Below are 19409 nucleotides of genomic sequence, written 5' to 3'. Positions count from 1 at the left end.
GGATCAACAAATATTTATTCAGGGGTGTATAGGTCAGACATGAGGGGCTTACAGCTTGGTCTGCCTCCGCCTGCCAGCTTGCAGGGACTGGAAGGGGGATGTAGTCGTCTGTTCTGGCCAGCACTGCTGTTTGTCTCTGCAGCTCGAGGGCCCCCCGGGACCCCTTCCCCTTCTGGGGGAGGGATGCCAGATCTGGGGGTCTCTGTCCAGGGTGAGCAGGGGAGGGGGGACCTGGTCCACAGTCCTTACCTCCCTCCACCCACCCCCCTGCAGGGAACCCAATGTGCATAGAGAAAAAGTATTATCCAAGTTTTCCCAAATACACATAGCTAAACAATGATAGATAGATAAATAGATAGATGATAAATAGTAGATAGATAAACAGACATTAGATTTGTATGTACACACACATATATACATACATGTATATTAAAATACTGTGACTAATTTTTGAACTCTTTAATCACAGTATTATATTATTTATATAGAAAAGCACAAAAATCATATGTGAACTCTCATCAAATCAAATGTGAATTTTCACAAACTGAACACCTTTGTGTTGACAGCAGATTGACCAGATCAATATATAGACCTTTTCTGGGTCCCCTAAAAGCCGCCTTACACCCCCTTCCAGTCACGACTCACTGTTGGGGCCCCTCCTGGACCCCACACCGCTTTCCTTGGTACCAATGGGTGGTGTTCTGCACATAGGATGCGATGCCCTGAGGGTCATTCTAGGATGCAAATCTGGTCATGTGGCCCTTCTGCTTTGAGCATCCTATGGCTCCCACTTACCTGTATAAAAGCGTTCAAACTCCTCCATCAGGCATTTCATGCCTGGAGAGATCCAGCCCCACTGGACTCCCCACCTTTTTCTTTCCACTGTCCACTCCCAAGCACCCTACTCAAAACCCAGCCTTGGATTTCTGGCTTGTGTGCTTTCTGAATTGTGGTTACCCTAATTGCAATGCCCCTGTCTCCCTTTAAACTAGCAAACTTCTCCTTGTCCTGGAAGACTTGGCTGAAATATCCCCTCCTCCAGGAAGCCCTCTCTGACTGCTGAGGCAGGGTCAGTGCCTCCTCTGGGCTCCCACAGCCTCATGCTCCCCTCAGAGTATCCCATTCCTCCGATGCAATATTATCAGTCCACATGACTTGGTGCATCTGGCCATAGGAAGATGTCAGGGGGTCCTGGCCAGGTAGCCCAAGTGAGAAACATCTCCCCAGGGATGAGCTGGCCTCTCCTCCAAGCTGGCTCGGCAGCAGAGAAGGCGGTGTGACCCTTTGGTCACAGAAGCCAGTCTTGGACAGCACCTCTGATTTAGGCCTCTTGTGACTCCCCCAATGGCCCCCCAGGATCCCACAGTCCCCTAACAGGACTCTCCACCTGCCCCAGCTAGTTCTCCACATGGCAGCCAAAGGGCACCTGCCCACATCCAGATCTGACCATGATGCTCCATGTCTCAAACCCTCCATGACTCCCCAGTGCCTTAGTGAAGTCTTGGCCTGATTCCCATGGTCTGTCACCCACACCTCATCCCCAGCACTTCACTCCATCAGCTAGACCATGGGCAGGTCCCCAAACTCTTCCCCCAAGCCTTTGCCCACCACACTGCCTCTGCCCGGAGCACTCTTTCCACACCCCATCCTGGCCCCAGGTATTCTATAAATGGATCCTGCTCTTTCCAGAGAGGACTGACCACTCTGCCTTTTTCTCCCTACGCCCCACATACCGTCTGTTCTAGACCTTGAGGCACTTTGGGGAACTCCTCTGTATTTGTCTATCGTCCCCTCTAGACTGTAGCCTTGGGGCCAAGGCGCTGCTTGGTGCATCTCCATGCCTGGGGCCTGGCATGCAGTAAATGTTTGTCGAATGAAGGAGTGAATGCACCCATTTTATAGACAAGGGGCTTGAAGCCCGGTAGAGCAGTGACAGGGGCTCTGATGCATTGTGGCATGCAGACACAGGCCTCTGAGTTTCTTTTTTTTTTTTTAATTTATTTAATTTATTATTTATTTAGGCTGCGCTGGGTCTTAGTTGCGGCACACAGGATCTTCGTTGAGGCATGTGGGATATTTTAGTTGTGACATGTGGGAGCTAGTTCCCCGACCAGGGATCGAACCCAGGCCCCCTGCATTGGGAGCACAGAGTCTTACCCACTGGACCACCAGGGAAGTCCCGGCCTCTGAGTTTCTAAGAGGGTGTGGGCTGGTTTCCAGCATCTAGGATCTGCCTGCTCCCCATCCCACCCCAGATCAGTCCCCTGCAGGGAGCAGCGGGCTTGACCAGCCCTCCAGGAGCCAGGAAAACGGGGGTCCCCTGGAGCAGTCTTTGGAGACCTTTGGGGATGCTTACTGAGAACCAGGTCAGCAGGACATCTGTTCCGCAGAGCTGGGAGCTCTGGGCAGGTCCTAGGCTCACCTCTGGGCCCTCCTCTGCCTCCCCTGCTGGGTGGGACTCAGGGTAGGGCAGGCAGCAGGGGAGGGTGTGGCAGGAGCAGGGAGAAGCAGGCCTGATTTATGAGGCAAGCAGCGATGGGACCACTTGGCGAGGTGGGCATGCACGACAGACCCTTGGAGATAAGAGCCCAGAAGTATGTCAGCAAGGTAGACAGTGGGGTGAGGGCACCCCAGTTCCCCCGTACCAGCCGGAGACACGGAGACTGGGGCAGGTCAAGGTCATCTTGGATGGAAGGAGGCATCAGGACCTTCCAGGGCTGGGCCCACCTTTCCCCACGAGCCCGCCTGGACCTCTCATTCTTCGTGGCTCCACACATCACTTTATTCTCTCTCAAAGCAAACCTGCTCCAGAATTTTCCCTGATTTCTCCAGGCTTTCTTTCATCACTGTCCCCTGGTCAGGTCAGTCTCTCCTCCTTCATGGCTCATCATGGCCCTTTTCAAACTCAACCTTCCCGACTTCCTGCACTTCCTGAGTGTGCCTCACACTTCTTGCCACCTTGGCACCTTTGCACACATGATGCCTTGACTATAAAGTCCTCCATGCTGATCTGCTGGCAAACTCTTACTCAACCTTCAAAACCAATCCCATAGTTCCCCTTCTTCAGAGTCATTCTTGCCTCCCTAAGGTAGGATAGGGGCTGCCCTCAGCTTCCACAACCCCCAGCCCCATCCCAGTCCTCTTGGTCACAGTACTCAGTACTCTTGCCAACCTGCTCTTCCTTTGATGGTGCTCTCTAAGGCAGAGGCCTCATGCATGCCCTCTCTGGGTCCCCGACCTCCATCTTGGGCTGCTGAGGACTCAGAATCTCCAAGTTCAAGGCTAGAGGCTCCCTCCTGTTGTAAAGAGGCCAAAAGGATGAGGTCCCCAGCATAATCCCCCCTCATACACACCCACACTCTCTCTGTTATTCCCCCCAACCCAGTCCTGGGCCAGAGACCAAGAGTGTTCTGGCCATTGCCCCTTATCCTGATCACAGCGGTCATGTGAAGGGAATGATGAGATCCCCTTAAAGAGGGGGAAACTGAGGCTAGGGGCTGGGGGCACATCCTTATCCAAGCCGCACTTGAACCAGCCCAAGCAGGTTGACTGAAATGGCCGTTTGTCCAGAGCAGGTTGAAGACACACCCACTCCAGGTACAGGGCAGGGGACACACAGCTGGTACTCGGGCAGGACCACACAGATGGGGAAAGGCCAGTGGGTGCGAGGGCAGAGGCTGCCCCGGCTGCTGGCTCGGGGCTGAGGACTCACGTGGGCAGGGTCATATTGGTTACCCACGTGGGGCAGGGAGATGTACCTGCTGAGTGCCGGGGGCAGGACACATAACAGGGCGTGAGCTGCGTGACACGGCTGGTGTCCTCTGGCTGCCCGCACGAGCAGGGCCACAGGTGCCTGCCCACAGCTCAGCCACCCGGCGGTGCACCCAGCGCAGACTCCCTTGGCTGTGGGCACGGCCCTGGGACCCACGTCTGCAGACAGGACTGCGTGCCTCAGCAGAGGCCCCACTCCTGCCGCCAGCCGAGACCCCTCCTCACAGCCCTCCCACAGGAATGCGTGACTTTGAATGGAGACTATGTCATCCAAGAAACATTCCATGTTTTCCTTGGTGTGTGCTCTGGGAACGTGGCAAGAACGGCTGTCCACACTGCCGTCCACATACTTGGGCAGCTGCCGGAAAGCTGGGCTGCCCGGGGCCAGCTCTGTCCTCAGTCCCAAGAGGATGGGACCCTGAGAGGCCACCCCTACCCCGCACCTGCCTGGAAACCAGGTGGGAATATCCCTGGGGCTGGGATCTGGGTCCGGGGGGAGGAAGGGGAGTTGGCAGGGAACGGAGGTCTACTGCCCCCCACCCAGGCCCTGGGCCCTGCTGGCCAAGCACTGTCTTTGAGTCTGGGAGACATAAACGTGGATGCCAGTTCCCTTACTGCCACAACCATGTGACTTTGGACAAGCCACACCCCTCTCTGAGCCTCAGTCTTACCCTCCAGACAGTGGGCTCCCTCAAGGCCCTCTCAACTCTGAGGGGTCTGAAGTTAGAACCTGGGTCTTGGCCTGGACAGCTCACACCAAGAGGATAGAAAGGGGCTCACTAGAATCCCCACACCCCACGACAGCAGGGACATACCAGCCTTTGGTCCTGCGGGCATCCTACCTGCAGAAGCATCCCTCCCTCTTCCTGCTTTGAGCACAGAGGCCAGCCAGCCACAGGGTCCTCTAGTCTCACACTGGTCCCTGCCCTTGTGCTGCGAGTGACAAAGCAAAGGGGGGGTGACGGGGGCGTGCTGTCTGCCTTCCTCCCCTCTCGAATGGAGAACCCAGGCCCAGCCCTCAGGTGGCTCTGAAACATCTCTGGGGTAGGTACGCTACCCTGGGGAACCCAAGGTGGCAGGAGAAAGTGTCAGGGACCCAGAAGTCCTCCAGCAGCCAGCCTTTCCCTCCCTCGCCCCCGCCTTCCCTCAGAAAGGCCTCCCACTGAGGCAGCGGGTCCAGCGGGTCACTGGGCCCAGAGCGTGAGGTTGGCTGGCACGGAGCAGCCACCTGCCAGCGAGTCCTGAATGTGCCAGCGATGGAGCCTGCGGCAGAGATGTGCACCTGGACCCCAGCCCACAGCCCCAGGCCCATCACCGGCTCTGCTGGAGTTAACAGCGGAGCTCCAGCCCCTTCTGCTTTCAATTCGGATGTGGTGGACAGAGCTTAAGGATTTTCATGTTTCCTTAAACATTTCTGAGCTGGGGCCCAGGGCAGGGACTGAGGACAGAGACTTCAGGGAGAAGCGATAGGCACTACCTGTCCCCTCCTGGAAGGCCACAACAGCACAGCAGACCTGATGTTGTCCTGGCCCACGGGCTCACAGGGCACTGGGGTCCCATGGGTGATGGACGAGGAAGCTGAGGCCCGCAGGGCACAGGCACGGAGCCCGGGGCATCTGCCCCCTCAGCCTTTGGCTAAACAGCCTCTGAGGTGGCAGCTCTAAAGCGGGGTGTCTTCTGGGACCCAGAGACCCAGGTTGGAAGGGCCTCTCCATCTGAACTGGGCCTCAGGCCCTTGCATGGGGGGTACAGGTGTATGTCCACGTGAGGGGTGTCAAGGCTATGCCCTAGGAGGCCTGGCCCTCTCTGACTGGCGTTCTGATTTGGGGGATTCTGGGTGTGTAAAATGACCTTTCCAGGCCGAGTGACCAACCCTGCAGCTCAGGGCCTCAGCTGGGACCCCTGGAACTGAGAACCAGGCCTAGGTCAACCTTTGGATCCCTTTACCTGCCAGGCCTGTCCTCCCTGCCTGCCCCCTGCCCAGCTGGCGTTTGCCTTGGCGTGCCTCTCACCAGCCCCAGGGAGGCCCAAGTGCCTGGAGTTCGGTCACATCCGGCCCAGCCGTCTAAACAGGTCTGAGGCCCCAGAGCCCGCCGGGCCCAAGGGGAGCCCAAAATAACATCTGAGTCAGAGTCCCTGCAGACGCCCCCACCCACCTGGGCCCACAGGGAGGCTGCCCAGACAGGGGACTGAGCCAGGTCAAGCGGCCACCTGCTCCAGTGGGGACCCAGCCAGTGACAGGCACAGCCCAGAGGGCAGCAAGACCATTAGGGTCAAGAGAGAGAGGCTGGGGAGTAGAAGGGAGAGGGGGCCCTGCCCTGGGGCTCCTGTCTGAGGGAGACAGAGTGTCTGCAGAGGATGGCAGTCCAGTGTGGTCATGCTCCCAGAAGAGGGAGAAGTAGGGGGTTGAGGAAACAGAAGGGAGCCCTCAACCCAGCCTAGGGTCAGAGAAGGCTCCCAGAGGCAAGCAAGCCCTGAGGGATGAGTTGGATCTGGACAGGACAGGAAGGGGGGAAACACACTGCAGACAGGGGGGTAAAATGAGCGGAAGCCCCGGGCACTGGGGGACTCATCTCAGAGCAAGTGGGGTACCTCCACCCCTCAGCAGGCAGACGCAGGCCCCCCAAGAAAACTCCTGCCCCGGCCCTCTAACCAGAATCTGCCCCTCACACCGTGACCCAGCAGGCGCGGCAGGGCCGTCGATCCCACACTATCCCGGCCGAGCACAAAGGTGGCCCCAGCAGAAGGGACTGTCTGCCCTGAGCCGCCCACATCCTCCTACTCCTTCCTCCAGCTGGGCCCCAACCCCAGGAGACTTAGAAGAGGTGAGATCCCAAGTCCGGGGTAGGGTCCAGCCTGGGATCGGGGACAGGAGATAGGCCACTGTCATCCAGGGTCCAGCCTGGCGAGGGGTCAGGCCTCAGCCCGGGCTGGAGGAGAGAGGCTCCAGGTTTGAGACCTGGGCCTGTTGGGGGCAGAGGGGCAGGAGACATCTGGCCTTGGCTCCTCTTTGAAGGTGGTTCCCGAGGAAGCCGGTCTAGGGGGTATTCTGTCCCCATGTCCCTGGGAGGGTGGCAGCTGTGAGGTCATCCTGCCCCTCATCTCCAAGCCGGGACAAGAGGCGGATACCTGAGTCCCCGCTGGCCTGCAGCTTAGTCCCCCAGCTTTCCTGAGAACAGCTCTGCTGTTCTTGGCCAAGGGCCTCTGCTGAGCCTGGCACGGCCCCGGCTTGGCCCTCACCAGCGAGTGAGGGCTTGGCGGGGGCCCAGCCAGGGCGGTGGACATGATGAAAGCACAGAACATGGGGCCCGGGCGGGCGGCAGGGGCCCAGCTGGGCTCTGGTCAGCAGCTCCGCCGCAGGGTTGGGTCTCACCTCCTGGGACCCCTCTCGTCCGGTGGAGGCTGCAGTGGTCATTTCCCAGCTTACCTGGTACAGAAGACAGACAGACCCTGTTCCTTCATGCCTCTGAAACAAATTAGAGCTTCCCCAGAGGGAAAGAACCAGAAGATGGAGAGCAAAACCCTAATCTTCCCTTCCTCCCTCCCTCCTGTAACTGGCCTTGATTGCAGCTCTACCATGTTCCCAGCTCAGTGCCAAACTCTGCGTGGGGGGCACAGAGATGAATTTGCTACAGAGCCCCGAGGGCTGGACCACGCCCCTCCTCACTGCCCCAGTTTCTTGGAATAGCCCTGAGCCAGGGATCTGAGCGGGGCTTGGGGCAGCGCTCCAGCGAACATTTGCTGAACAGCTACCCAATGCCTGACATGTGCAATGCGCTCCTTGACATCTCACCACCACCCTCTCTAATAGATGGGGACACTGAGGCTCCGGAGGCTAACCTGCCCAAGGTCAAATAGTTCAAAGTGGGATAATGGGAACTTGAACCTGAGATATGTGAGCCCAGAACCTTGTGGGGCAGAGAATGTGTGTCTATGCATACATTTATATATATGTCCCCGTGTGTGTCTGTGTGTCCCTCTGTGTGTGTGTGTGTGTGTGTGTGTGTCCTTTTGTTGTGTGTGTGTCTGCGTACATGTCTAGGTGTGTGTGTGTACATCTGTGGAAGAGTGGAGAGCCCTGAGGCTGGCTCAGAGGGAGAAAGGTGGTCCAGCAGGGAAGGACTAGGGTATTTGTCACAGAATGGTGCCCAGGCAGTCCCTGAGGACCGTTTTAGAAACCCCAAAGTCCCCCTGGTCCATTTTGTTAGCAATTTCACATCGTTTTGTTACAGGTCTTGTCTGTGGCTCACTTTCCTGAAAGTTATCTGGAGAGAAGCACTTCAACTGTGGAACCCCAGGTATCCACCAAGTTCCATTTTTTAAAAAATTGTACTGTAATCCCACCCTGGGGACCGGGGCTGGAGGGTGAAAGAGTGAGCAATTGTGGGCTCGCTGGATGGCAGATGACCATCACATGAGACCCCTGATTCATTAATTCTGTATGTTGAATATTGGCATCCAGGAAATCATGGAACTAGGGATATACCAGACTAGGGCTTATTCGTCATTATATCCTCAATGCCCAGTACAGGACCTGAAATATAGTAGGTGCTCAATCAATATTTGCTAAATAAATGAGTAAAGGCCTCTTTGCTGAATGGATAATACATGAGCTTCCAAACCATCTCTATTAATTAAGAGTTCAGTGCCCCTGAATGAGTCATTTGAACTCTACTTTTGACTAATCCTAGTTAGAGCCTTAGACTAGATCAGAGGCATTAAAGACACAACATGTAGGGCACAGCTCCCTTCTCTCGCTCCCAGGCAGACGTTACCAAGCAAATGTATTATTCTCACCTGCTGAAACTGGATATCCTCAGAATCCTTTTTAACACCATTTCAGGCAGCCATTGCCTGTCAAATGCGGTTGGCGATGGAACCTATTTGCTATCCTGGGACAGGACAAGCTCCTCCAGCCTGTAAATCTATGAACAAGTGGAGAGAAGCTTCTGGGAAAGCCCAGGCTGTGGGGTGGGTTTAGGGAAGAGTAAGGAAGGATCAGGTAAGGAGGCTCCTCCCTGGAGATTCCTTATCCCAGTCTGGGGACTCCCAGAGTTGTAGAAACTGGTGAGCTTATCACACACCAGGTAGAAATAGACATGCACATGGAGAGGGGATGGGGGACCCCACTTGCTGCCTGAATCCTGACAGAGATTGGAAGCAGCCTTCAGCCTGAAAACCACAGGCAGCTCAGAGCTTTTATTAAATCCAGGGCCTGGGGGAAGGGCAGGGACTAGTGAAAAAGGCAGTGCAGCGGGCAATTCAGGAGGGAAGGAGTTCTCCCAAATGCTGGGGCCACCAAGCTTGGGGAGGGATTGGGTGGGCAGGCTGAGGCCTGGCCCTGCTGAGATTTAAAATGCTCTGTGTCAAAGTAGATCAGAGACCTAAAAGTGAAAGGTAAAAGTATAAAGTTTCTAAGAGAAAACATAGGAGAATATCTTTAAGACTTTTGAGTAGGCAAAGGTTTCTTAAACAGGACAGCAAAAGCACTGATCACTAGAGAAAAGATTGATAAATGTGCTTTCACTAAAATCAAGGACTTCTGTTCATCAAAAGACAACATTAAAAGAAAGGCAAGCTACAGAGTGGGAGAAGATCTTTCTAATACATATAACTAACCACAGAACTGTATCAGCATATATAAAGAATTCCTACAAATCAATAGGAAAATATCAAACAACTCAATTTTAAAAAGTGAACAGAAGTCTTGAATAGGCACTTCACAAGCAAGGATATTCAAAGGCCCAAAAGTCATATGATAAAGTGCTCACCATCATTACTCATCAGGGAGATGAAAGTTAAAACCATAATGAGATACCCCTATACACCCACCAGAATGGCTAAAATTTAAAGACTGACAATTCTAAGTGTTGACAGGATGAGGAGCAACTGGAATTCTCCTAGACTGCTGGTAGGAATGTAAAATGGTCCTACTTTAAAAAATTGTCCAGAAGTTCTTCAAATAATTAAACGTATACTTACTGTAGAAGCCAGCAATTCCACTCCTGGCTCTATACCCATGAGAAATGAGCACATATTTCTACAAAAGATGGGAATGTTCCTAGCAGCATTATTCATAATACCAAAAAAATGGAAACAACCTGAAAGTACATTAACATTACAATAGGTGAATACACTGTGGTATATTTCTCAAATGGAATACTACATAACAATGAAAAAGAATGAGCCCTAGCTATACACAACAACAAGGATAAATCTCATAGTCACAATATGAGCAAAAGAAACCAAATGCAAAAAGGTACACACTGTGGGATTCCATTTATATGAAGTTTGTATTAGCTTCCTGAGACTGCCGTAATAAATTGTCACACACTTGGTATGAAAACAACAGAAATTTATTCTCTCACAATTCTGGAGGCTAGAAGTCCAAACTCAAGGTGTTGAAAGGGTCATGCTCCTTCTGAAGGCTCTAGGGAAGAATGCTTCCATGCCTCTTTCTAGTTTCTGATGGTTGACGCCATCCTTGGAGTTCCTTGGCTTGTAGGTGATTCATTCTGATCTCTGCCTCTGTCTTCACATGGCCATCTTCTCCCTGTGGGTCTCTGTGTCCCTGCATCTTCATGTGACCTTCTTATGAAGACACTGGTCATTGGATGTAGGACCCACCCTAATCCAATAGGACTTCATCTTAATTTGATTACATCTGCAAAGACTCTATTACCAAATAAGGTCATGCTCACAGGTACCAGGGATTAGGGCTTGAACATATCTTTTGGGGGACACACTTCAGCCCACTGCAAAGTTCAAGAACAGGCAAAACTAATCTGTGGTGAGAGACATCAGCCAAGTGGTTATCTCTAGCGGGTACTGACTGGGAAGGGACACAGAGGAAGCTGCTGGGCTGGAAGTGTTCTACATGTTGATGTGGGTGGTGGTGACATGGTTATGTACCCAAGCTACCCACCTACCCTCTGTGCACTTGACTCTGTATGTGTTATTCTCACTTTAAAATGCCTTTGTGGAGCTGAATTAACTGTTGGGTGAGTGAGCGGATGTCATTATGTAGGTTAGTATGACAACACACACACACACACATGCACACACAACGCTACACAACCACAGACAGGCAGACACAGAGACACACATACAGACCCACTCATCCTCACTGATACCTCCCCCAAGGCCTCAGTCTCCTCGTCTGTCATCAGCAGGGGTTGGCAGGGGTGTGGAGCCCAAGGCGGAGGAGGATGCTTCTCCCCCAGAGCTGAAAGCCAAAACCCATTCTGGGGGTCACGGAGACCACCCCACCAGGCATCATTCTGGGGCCTGGAAGGTGAGTTCAGGCAGCCAGGTCTGCTCAGGATAAACAACTTAATGCAAACCCAGAGACCTGAGAGCCTCAGGTCCTGTAGGAGTAAACCCCTGAGAGGCAGAGAAAGATGCAGGCAGGAACACGTAGAAACCAGCAGGAGAAAGAGCGAGACACACGGAGAAAGAGGCGGAGACACACAGAGAGAGTGAGACAGAGACACAGAAGGAGCGGGATGGAGAGAAGGGGACATTCATCCATTCACTTCTTTCCCACCCAGCCACCCCCAGCATGTGTTCTGGGCCAGGCCATGATGGTTGCTGGGGACACAGAGGGCAAGACATAGCACTACCTGCAAGGAGCTCCTGGCTGTGAAATAGAGACTCCAGCTGACCAAAGGGAGTGGGGAAGGCTTTAGGGCAGGTCTGCCTCCTTCTTTTCCCAAGGGAGTTTGTGTCCCATCCCCCTCCCTCCACCCCTTCTTCAAGAGTCCAGAGAGGGGACGGAGCCCAGAGAGCAGTGGAAGTGATGGGCCAGCTTGGAGAGGGCCACAGACTCAGCAGGGATGGACCCCCTCTGCAAAGGGCCAGCTCCAGGAGATGTGTCTCAACCCCCTCTGCATCTCCACTCTTCTTCTTCCCCACTTCCTCCCAGGCCTGCTCTGTCTAAGGACAGGGGCCAGGGACAGATGCTGGGCTTGAAATAAGGTTCAAAGCCTAACTGCTATTATTGGCTTTGGGACCTTGGGTGAGTCACTTAATTTCTCTGGGCTTCAGTTTAGTCATTTGAAAAATGGGAAGAGAATGTTTTAAAATATAAGTTTTGTTATTATTCAGATACGGTGAGGCCAACAGATCAGGAGACCACTGCCATTGAAGAGGTATTTTGAAATGGATGGCTAATGGGAAGCAGCTGCATAGCACCGGGAGATCAGCTCGATGCTTTGTGATGACCTAGAGGGGTGGGAAAGGGAGGGTGGGAGGGAGGTTCAAGAGAGAGGGGATATGAGGATATATGTATACATAGAGCTGATTCACTTTGTTGTACAGCAGACAGTAACACGACACTGTAAAGCAATTATACTCCAATGAAGATATAAAAAAAAAAAGAAAGAAAAGGTAGTTTGTAATACTCAGAGATCCCAAGAGAAGAAGACATGCCATTCAGGGCCACACAGGGAAGCAGCAGGGCCAGTCAGTGGGCAGAGGGAGGGGGACACATGAGCAATAGCCTTTGTTGTGGTTTTTGTGGGAAGGAAGAGGGGAGGCAGGGTGAACAGGGTTAGGGTTGGCTACTTTGAATAATTTCAGCAGGCTCTGGGGCATAGGACTGTCCCCGGTTGTCTGATACCTGGCGTGGGGTGATGAGGGTCGGTGGGTAGTAGCCCTGAGTGTGAAAGCTCCATAAGGGAGGTGGTTGAGGTGTGAACTCTGGATTGGTTGGTTTATATGAAAGGCCCTCTCCCAGGCAACTTGTTTATTACCTCTAGAAATTGGCTAACCCTGGGAGGGGTGGTCCCTCCAGACTCAGCAAGGTCCCAAGATGGCAAAGCATCAAAAATACAGAATAAAAAGATGTGATTAATACAGGGAAATAACAGCAGCTCCTCATTCATTTGGAGATTAAACGAGTTACTGTTGTTGAAGCTCCCAGCATAGTGCCTGACAGGTGACAGGAACACAGTACAGGCTGGAATCCAAAGCCACGTCCCTCCTCCTCTGAGAAGCCTTCCAGAGCTGACCACACCTGGCATCTCTTCTGCTTGATGGCCCCCAGTTCCCCATTAGTGCCATCAGATTTTTTTTTTCTATACCAGTGAATTCTACACACACATGGTTCTGGGGGACCAGGGTTCTCACCAGTCTGGGTTGATGGGGAAAGAGTGGGCAGCTCAGCCTGAATCCAAGGATATTTTAAAAGAAATAGATGAGAAGAATCATACACCCGCCTGGATACTCTACCATCTGGTAACACAGTGTGACCAGGAAAGACCCTTTGGAGAAGTCAGTACAGGGGAGGGGACTTCCCTCCTATATGGGACATTTTGAATGTTGTGTCAGGAGGTACACACACTTCCTCAAACCCAGGCAAGAATCAGAACCAGAAGTTCTGCTCTCAGGAGAGGGTGCAATGAACATGTTGATGCAGTGAGCATCTGGAGGGCTTAGATCCAGAATGTTCCTTCACGGTACTTGGGGCCTGGGAGGAAGAAGGTGGCCCCCTCACCGGCTCCCACAAGTCCTTTGTTATGAACTGATCTGTGTCCCCAACCCCAAAGTCTTATGATGAAACTCTGATCCCCAGGACCTCAGAAGGTGACTGTATTTGGAGACAGGGTCTTTAAAGAGGTAATTAAGTTAAAATGAGGTCATTAGGGTGGGCCCTAAACCAGTATGACTGGTGTCCTTATATGAAGAGGAGATTAGGACACAGACACACAGAGGAAAGACCACGCGAGGACACAGGGAGAAGACGGCCTACAAACCAAGGAAAGAGGAAAAACCAACTCTGCCCACACCTTGATCATGGACTTCCAGCCTCCAGAAATGTGAGAAAATAAATCCCTTTTGTTGAAGTCATCTGGTCTGTGGTACTTTGTCAGGGTAGCCTGAGAAAACCCATACACCCTCTAGAAACCTCTGGTGGCTCTGCGTTCTTTCCAGAAGCAGAAGCTGTGGTTGGGAGGCAGGTGACCCTTTTTGCAGAGGACTCTCATGGTCAAGGTTAGGCCAGTGGTTCTCACACTTGAATGTGCATCAGCATCACCTTGTGGGCTTGGTAAAGCTCAGATCACTGGTCCCACCCACAGAGTTTCTGAGTCGGTAGATCTGGGGTGGTGCCTGAGAATCTGCATTTCTAACAAGTTTGTTCTCATGTGGTGCTCATGTGGTGCTGCTGGTTCAGGGACCACACTTTTTTCTTGTTTTTGTTTTTTAATTTATCTATCTATCTATCTATCTATCTACCTATCTATCTATCCAGCTGCGCCGTGTCTTATTTGTGGCATGCGGGATCTTTTAGTTGCAGCGTGCGGACTCCTAGTTGCGGCATGTGAGATCTAGTTCCCTGACCAGGGATTGAACCCGGGCCCCTGCCTTGGGAGCGCGGAGTCTTATCCACTGGACCACCAGGGAAGTCCCAGGGACCACACTTTGAGGACCAATGATTATGATGCTCATTAAACTCTAAGAACCACTGGCCTGACAGCCGGAGTCCCCTGTGGGAGGGTCACTTTTAGAGATGGGCCATTTAACCCAGTGTTTCTCGAAGTCTGCTGTGCATTGGAAACACCTGAGAGGTTTTAAAAATACCAACACCTGCACCCTCCCCCAGAGATTCCAGTCTGGGGTACAGCCTGGGCAGTGGAATTTAGAAACTCCCAGGATTCTAATGCGCGGCCAGGGTTGAGAGGCACTGCTCCAGTCTACACGCCCATTGTTCGGCACCCCCTGTACCCTCAGGCCCAGAGCAGGGAGAAGTCACCCAGGATCACACAGCGATTGGGGCAGGTCAGAGAGTGGAACGCCAGTCTCCTGGGGACCCTGCCTTCCCACCAGAGTGGTGGCTTTCATGATTTTTCAAGCCCCAGAAGCCTTTCTTCAAATGAAATGTTACTCAGAACCTTAGTATATAAACCAAACACAACTAGGTCTGCCTTGGTTGGTACCAGCTGGGTGGGGCCTGGAGCCCTGCCCTCCCCAACCCCCAGCAGCCCCACCTCTGTCCTCAGGGTTCTGAAGAGCACACCCTAAGATCGCTGAGCTCTGCAAGATGTCCTCTTGGGGGCCTCTGGGGAGTCTGGAGGGCTTTGGTGCCAGAAGCAGGCATAGCGCCCCCCTGAGAACAATGGTGACCCAAGCTTGGGGGCCAAGACCTCAGGTCTTTTTTAAAAATTTAATTAATTAATTAATTAACTTTTGGCTGCGTTGGGTCTTTGTTGCTGCGCGCGGGCTTTCTCTAGTTGCGGCGAGCGGGGGCTACTCTTCATTGCGGTGCGCGGGCTTCTCATTGCAGTGGCTTCTCTTGTTGCAGAGCACGGGCTCTAGGCGCACGGGCTTCAGTAGTTGTGGCACGCAGGCTCAGTAGTTGTGGCTCACGGACTCTAGAGCTCAGGCTTGGTAGCTGTGGCGCACGGGCTTAGTTGCTCCGTGGCATGTGGGATCTTCCCGGACCAGGGATCAAACCCGTGTCCCCTGCATTGGCGGGCGGATTCTTAACCACTGTGCCACCAGGGGAGTCCCAAGACCTCAGTTCTTGTCAGCTTAGCAGGAGCCTAACCTGTGGCTAGACAAGGTGGTCAGGGAGGTGTGTAGGAATGGGGGTCTTCCTCCCCACCGTTCACTTGTCTACCCGGACATCACTCAGCCACATCGTGGGTGCCTTCTTCCCAAGAGCAGGAGGACGGCCCCCAGCGCAGAGCGTAAGGACAATTTGTAAACACTCATGGTAACAGTGTCTCTCAGACTTTCTGACTGACGTGCAGGAAAAAAAGTTCATCTTCATCTAGTACTCCCATGCAAACACGTGAAACTCAGACAAAAGATTTAAGACACAAGGCTGATTTGGTCACATGTATTACACTTGCATCTATTCTATTCTCTCATTTTAAAATGCTGTTCCTGACCCACTGAATCAATTTTATACCCCACCAACGGGTCACAGCCTGCAATTTGAAAAGTGCTGGTAGAGCGTGAAAGGCTGAGCAGGAAGGGACAGCTTCCTCACGGAGTCAGTTACTGGTGGCTTGAATCAGGGCAGGGCCAGCTGGGATCTGTGCTTTCGGAAGCTCTCCTCCCCATGCCCCCACTGCAGGCAAGCAGGCAGGCAGGCGGCCTGTGGGTGCGCTGAAGGGTACAGGCCTTGGTCAGAGCTTTCAGCCTTCCTGCTTTTGCAGGTGCCACCCAGAGCGCATCTCCCTTTGAGAGAAGGGTACAGGATGCAGCTCTGGCGTCATCTCCTCCAGGAAGTTTTCCTGATCGCTCCTCTTTCCCAGGATTCCTGGTGCTGGTGTCCTGTGTGTCCCCCACTCCTGAGGCTTGATGCTCAGCCAGAGCAGGCAGCTCAGGAATGTGGAGGACAGAATGAGCGAGGGAGTAGATAACCCAGGCCCAGCAGGAGCCCCTGACCTGGTCTCACCTGCCTCCTACCCTGCGTCCTGGCAGCTGCCCTGGCCGCCCCTTGGGACCCGCCCGGAGCCACAGGGATCAGGCCAGCTGAGGGTTCTGGGCATGGTTGGAGGGGTCTGCCTAGGGCAGGGAGTGGCCAAACGGGGGATGGAGACTGGCAGAGCCCAGGAGGAAGAGAACTCCCTGTCCGGCAGCGTTCCTGGGTCAGGCTCTTGGAAGGGCTTCTGGGCATGGCGGGCTGGGGGAGGTGAGGCAATAAGGGCGATCAGGGCGCGTGCAGGAGCGAGCACCACTGTGAGCCAGGCAGAGGGAGCACGGGGGAGGACGGGGGGTGCCCAGACAGCTCGGCGCACCAGCTCCCAGAGCCCCGTGGGAACCCCTGGGGGCAGGCAGCTCGGCCCCAGGCCCTACTCTGTGCCCAGCCCAGGAAAGAGAAGGCCCTGCTCTCCAGTTGCTGAGTTTACCCCAAAGCTGCGGCCATCACCCCATCAGAGAATGGTGTGGCTGGTGGAGTGAAATACCCCGAAGGCCTCAGCCCCAGGCCACAATGCCTTGGAGCGACCTTGGGCCGGGGGTGTGCTTCCTCAAGACTCAGTTTCCTCATCTGGGGAGCAGGATAGTTTATTCGGTCGTGAATACCTGGGTGTGTCAGTCCTGTATCCCTCCCCTCCTGCAGCTCACCAGGCTGCCAGCCAAGGCAGACTGAAGTCATCTTCTCTTTGAGTCAGAATCCCAGAGGAGCAGGAGGCCCAGAGGAAAGATGTCCCGCTCTGGGATTGGGACAGTCCCCTGTGAGTCCCATGAGTGGATCACCCCTTGCAAGCATCCCCAGAGGCGGCCCAGGCCCCAGGCTCCCCAGCTTCAGCACAGTGTCAGGGTGCACAAAGGCATAGAGGCTCCCACAAGGGAGTGATTGAGACCAGGCCTTAGAGGAGACTCCGGGATTTTGGTTGGGGATGGAGGGTGGAGGCCGAGAGACCCAGTAACTGGGATGGAATTTACTGCCCCCGCCCATGTGACAGGGGCTCCGAGTTAAAATTAAATAGATCTAAAGGAGATAGGAGTGCTCTTTCTGGTGGCCCGAGTTCGTAGACAGGGCTCCTAACCCCTGTGTTTATAAACTTGGCTAATAATATCTCTGATTGAAAATGGAGATGTGCTTTGTAAACTGTCAAGTGTGAAAGCAATGAGAGGCGTGTTCTGCACTCCTCTGTCCTGGGTCCCCCGGGGCGGGGTGCGCAAAGCACCTGGCTCACAATTTTCTCCCCAGACCGCAGCAGACAGCCCGTGAGGCAATGTGGGAACAGCACGGGGCAGAACGGCCCGTCCGGGACACCCACCCCCCAGCTCGCACGCGCCAAGGACCCAGACTGACGAATGACTCAGACACACAAACACCCAGGCCTGGGCAGAGGTGGCTGGATCAGAGATGCGTGCCTCGGGAGCTGGGACACCCTGGGCCGGCGGTGGAGCTGGCGCTTGTGGGGAGGGGGCTTCCCCCTGGGCCTCCCGCTCCCCCAGCCTCAAACATCTGCTTCAGTTGCCTGAAATGGTGTCACGGACCCCGTCCCACTTTTGAGCGCTTGCTGTATACCAGACTCTTACGGACACGAGTCATCCATCTTAAAGGCTTGTGAAGACCCCTGTCTCCATAAGAGAAAGTGAGGGCTGCTGAGGGTTAATTACTATTAATGTCACCATTATCAGGTATTAATTACTAGGTGATCCGTCCAAGCTCACACACTAATCAGCATTAATCCATGTCACAATGATGACCACTGGCCCCTTTGCACCCCCAGCCTGCTCCCGGCACCCCAGCCTGGGGGTTGCAGAAATTCTAGCCCGCCTCCCCAACTTCCAAACCCCGCTCTGAGCACAGCCTGTACTTCCCTTGGGCTGATCCCGTGTGATGAAATGAGATGCCATGAGTAGCCCAGATCTGTAGCGTCCTATCTCTTTCAGCTACAGACACTTTACGTCCAGTGAGGTCCCCTGAGGAGGGCCCAGTCGCCTCTGGGGAGGCCGAGCTGCAGAAGGCCTTTCTCCTCTCCTGTCTGAAATGTTGGCTCTGGGCCGAGGCTGCCTGGTACCCCTCAGTAGGAGGCCGCCCCCTCTGGCTCAGTCATCAGCACGATGGCCTCTCCCCTGTGGTGTGTGCGCCTCAGGCCTCCCCCTGCGGGCCCTCAAGGACTTCCCTTCTTCCCTCTGTCTCTCACCCTCATGCCCCATCCCACCTGTAACCTTTCAGTAGCAGGAACCACCCTCGATGTTCCCTCCTCGCTTGTCCCAAGTCGGGCTCATCCCCACCAGACCCCTTGTGGTCTCGCCCTGCACCGTCCACCCTGCAGCCACTGGCCACATGTGCTTACTGAGCACTTGAAATGTGACTAATTCTAATCGAGATGTGCTCTGAGTGTAACCTACACTCCAGTTTTAAGACTTAATGAAAAAAGAATGCAAAATACATCATGAATAATTTTTTATTTCTGTTATCTGTTCAAGTGATAATCTTTTAGATATATTGGGTTAAATATAGCTTATTATTCACATTAGTTTTGCTTATGTTTTCTTTCGTTTTATGTGGCTACTAGAAAGTTTAAAATCAGAGGAGGGGAAAGCTTGGACTTAATGTCCACGGCTGTGTCTCATGGATGAGAGGGGATGGGCCAGAGGTCCTTCACTCTGCCTTCCTGCTAATTCTCTCTTGGAGCGTCTACACTGGAACCTACGCTACCCAACCAGCATGCATTTCCTTCCCAAATCTCACTTGGGTCCATATGAGAAATTCATGTTTCCCCTATTGGTATAACCTGGACCTTATTTCCTGTGGGACCACCTGGAGGGACACTCACCCACACAGAGGTGTAAATGACTGACAACAGTGGCCCCCTCACTGGGAGGGACCCCAGTAGGGGTCCCAGGTCTGGATGACACCCAGCTCTTCCCAGCCTAGCCCAGCAGTGCACGCTTACTCTCTCTGGTCCAAGGTCCCATGCAGACAGCGCATCCTGCATTCAACGGATAAAAGGACCATGTGAAGACAAGGAAGCAAACAGAAACCACATGTCCCGGGATTCTGGAGCTCTGTCCATACCACCAGAACTCTGCCCACATCTCCTGGCGTGCACATCTGTGTTTGTCATCCCATACTCTTGGACAGCGAGGGAGACAGAAATGGGTCTGTCCTCAAACTGCCTTCAGTGATGGCCAGGCCAGTCAGTGGGGGATAAGATGAAGCACCA

Source organism: Eubalaena glacialis, chromosome 13 (genome assembly GCF_028564815.1).
Source record: "Eubalaena glacialis isolate mEubGla1 chromosome 13, mEubGla1.1.hap2.+ XY, whole genome shotgun sequence".
Classification (NCBI taxonomy): Eukaryota; Metazoa; Chordata; class Mammalia; order Artiodactyla; family Balaenidae; genus Eubalaena; species Eubalaena glacialis.
This window is presented reverse-complemented; position numbering follows the sequence as displayed.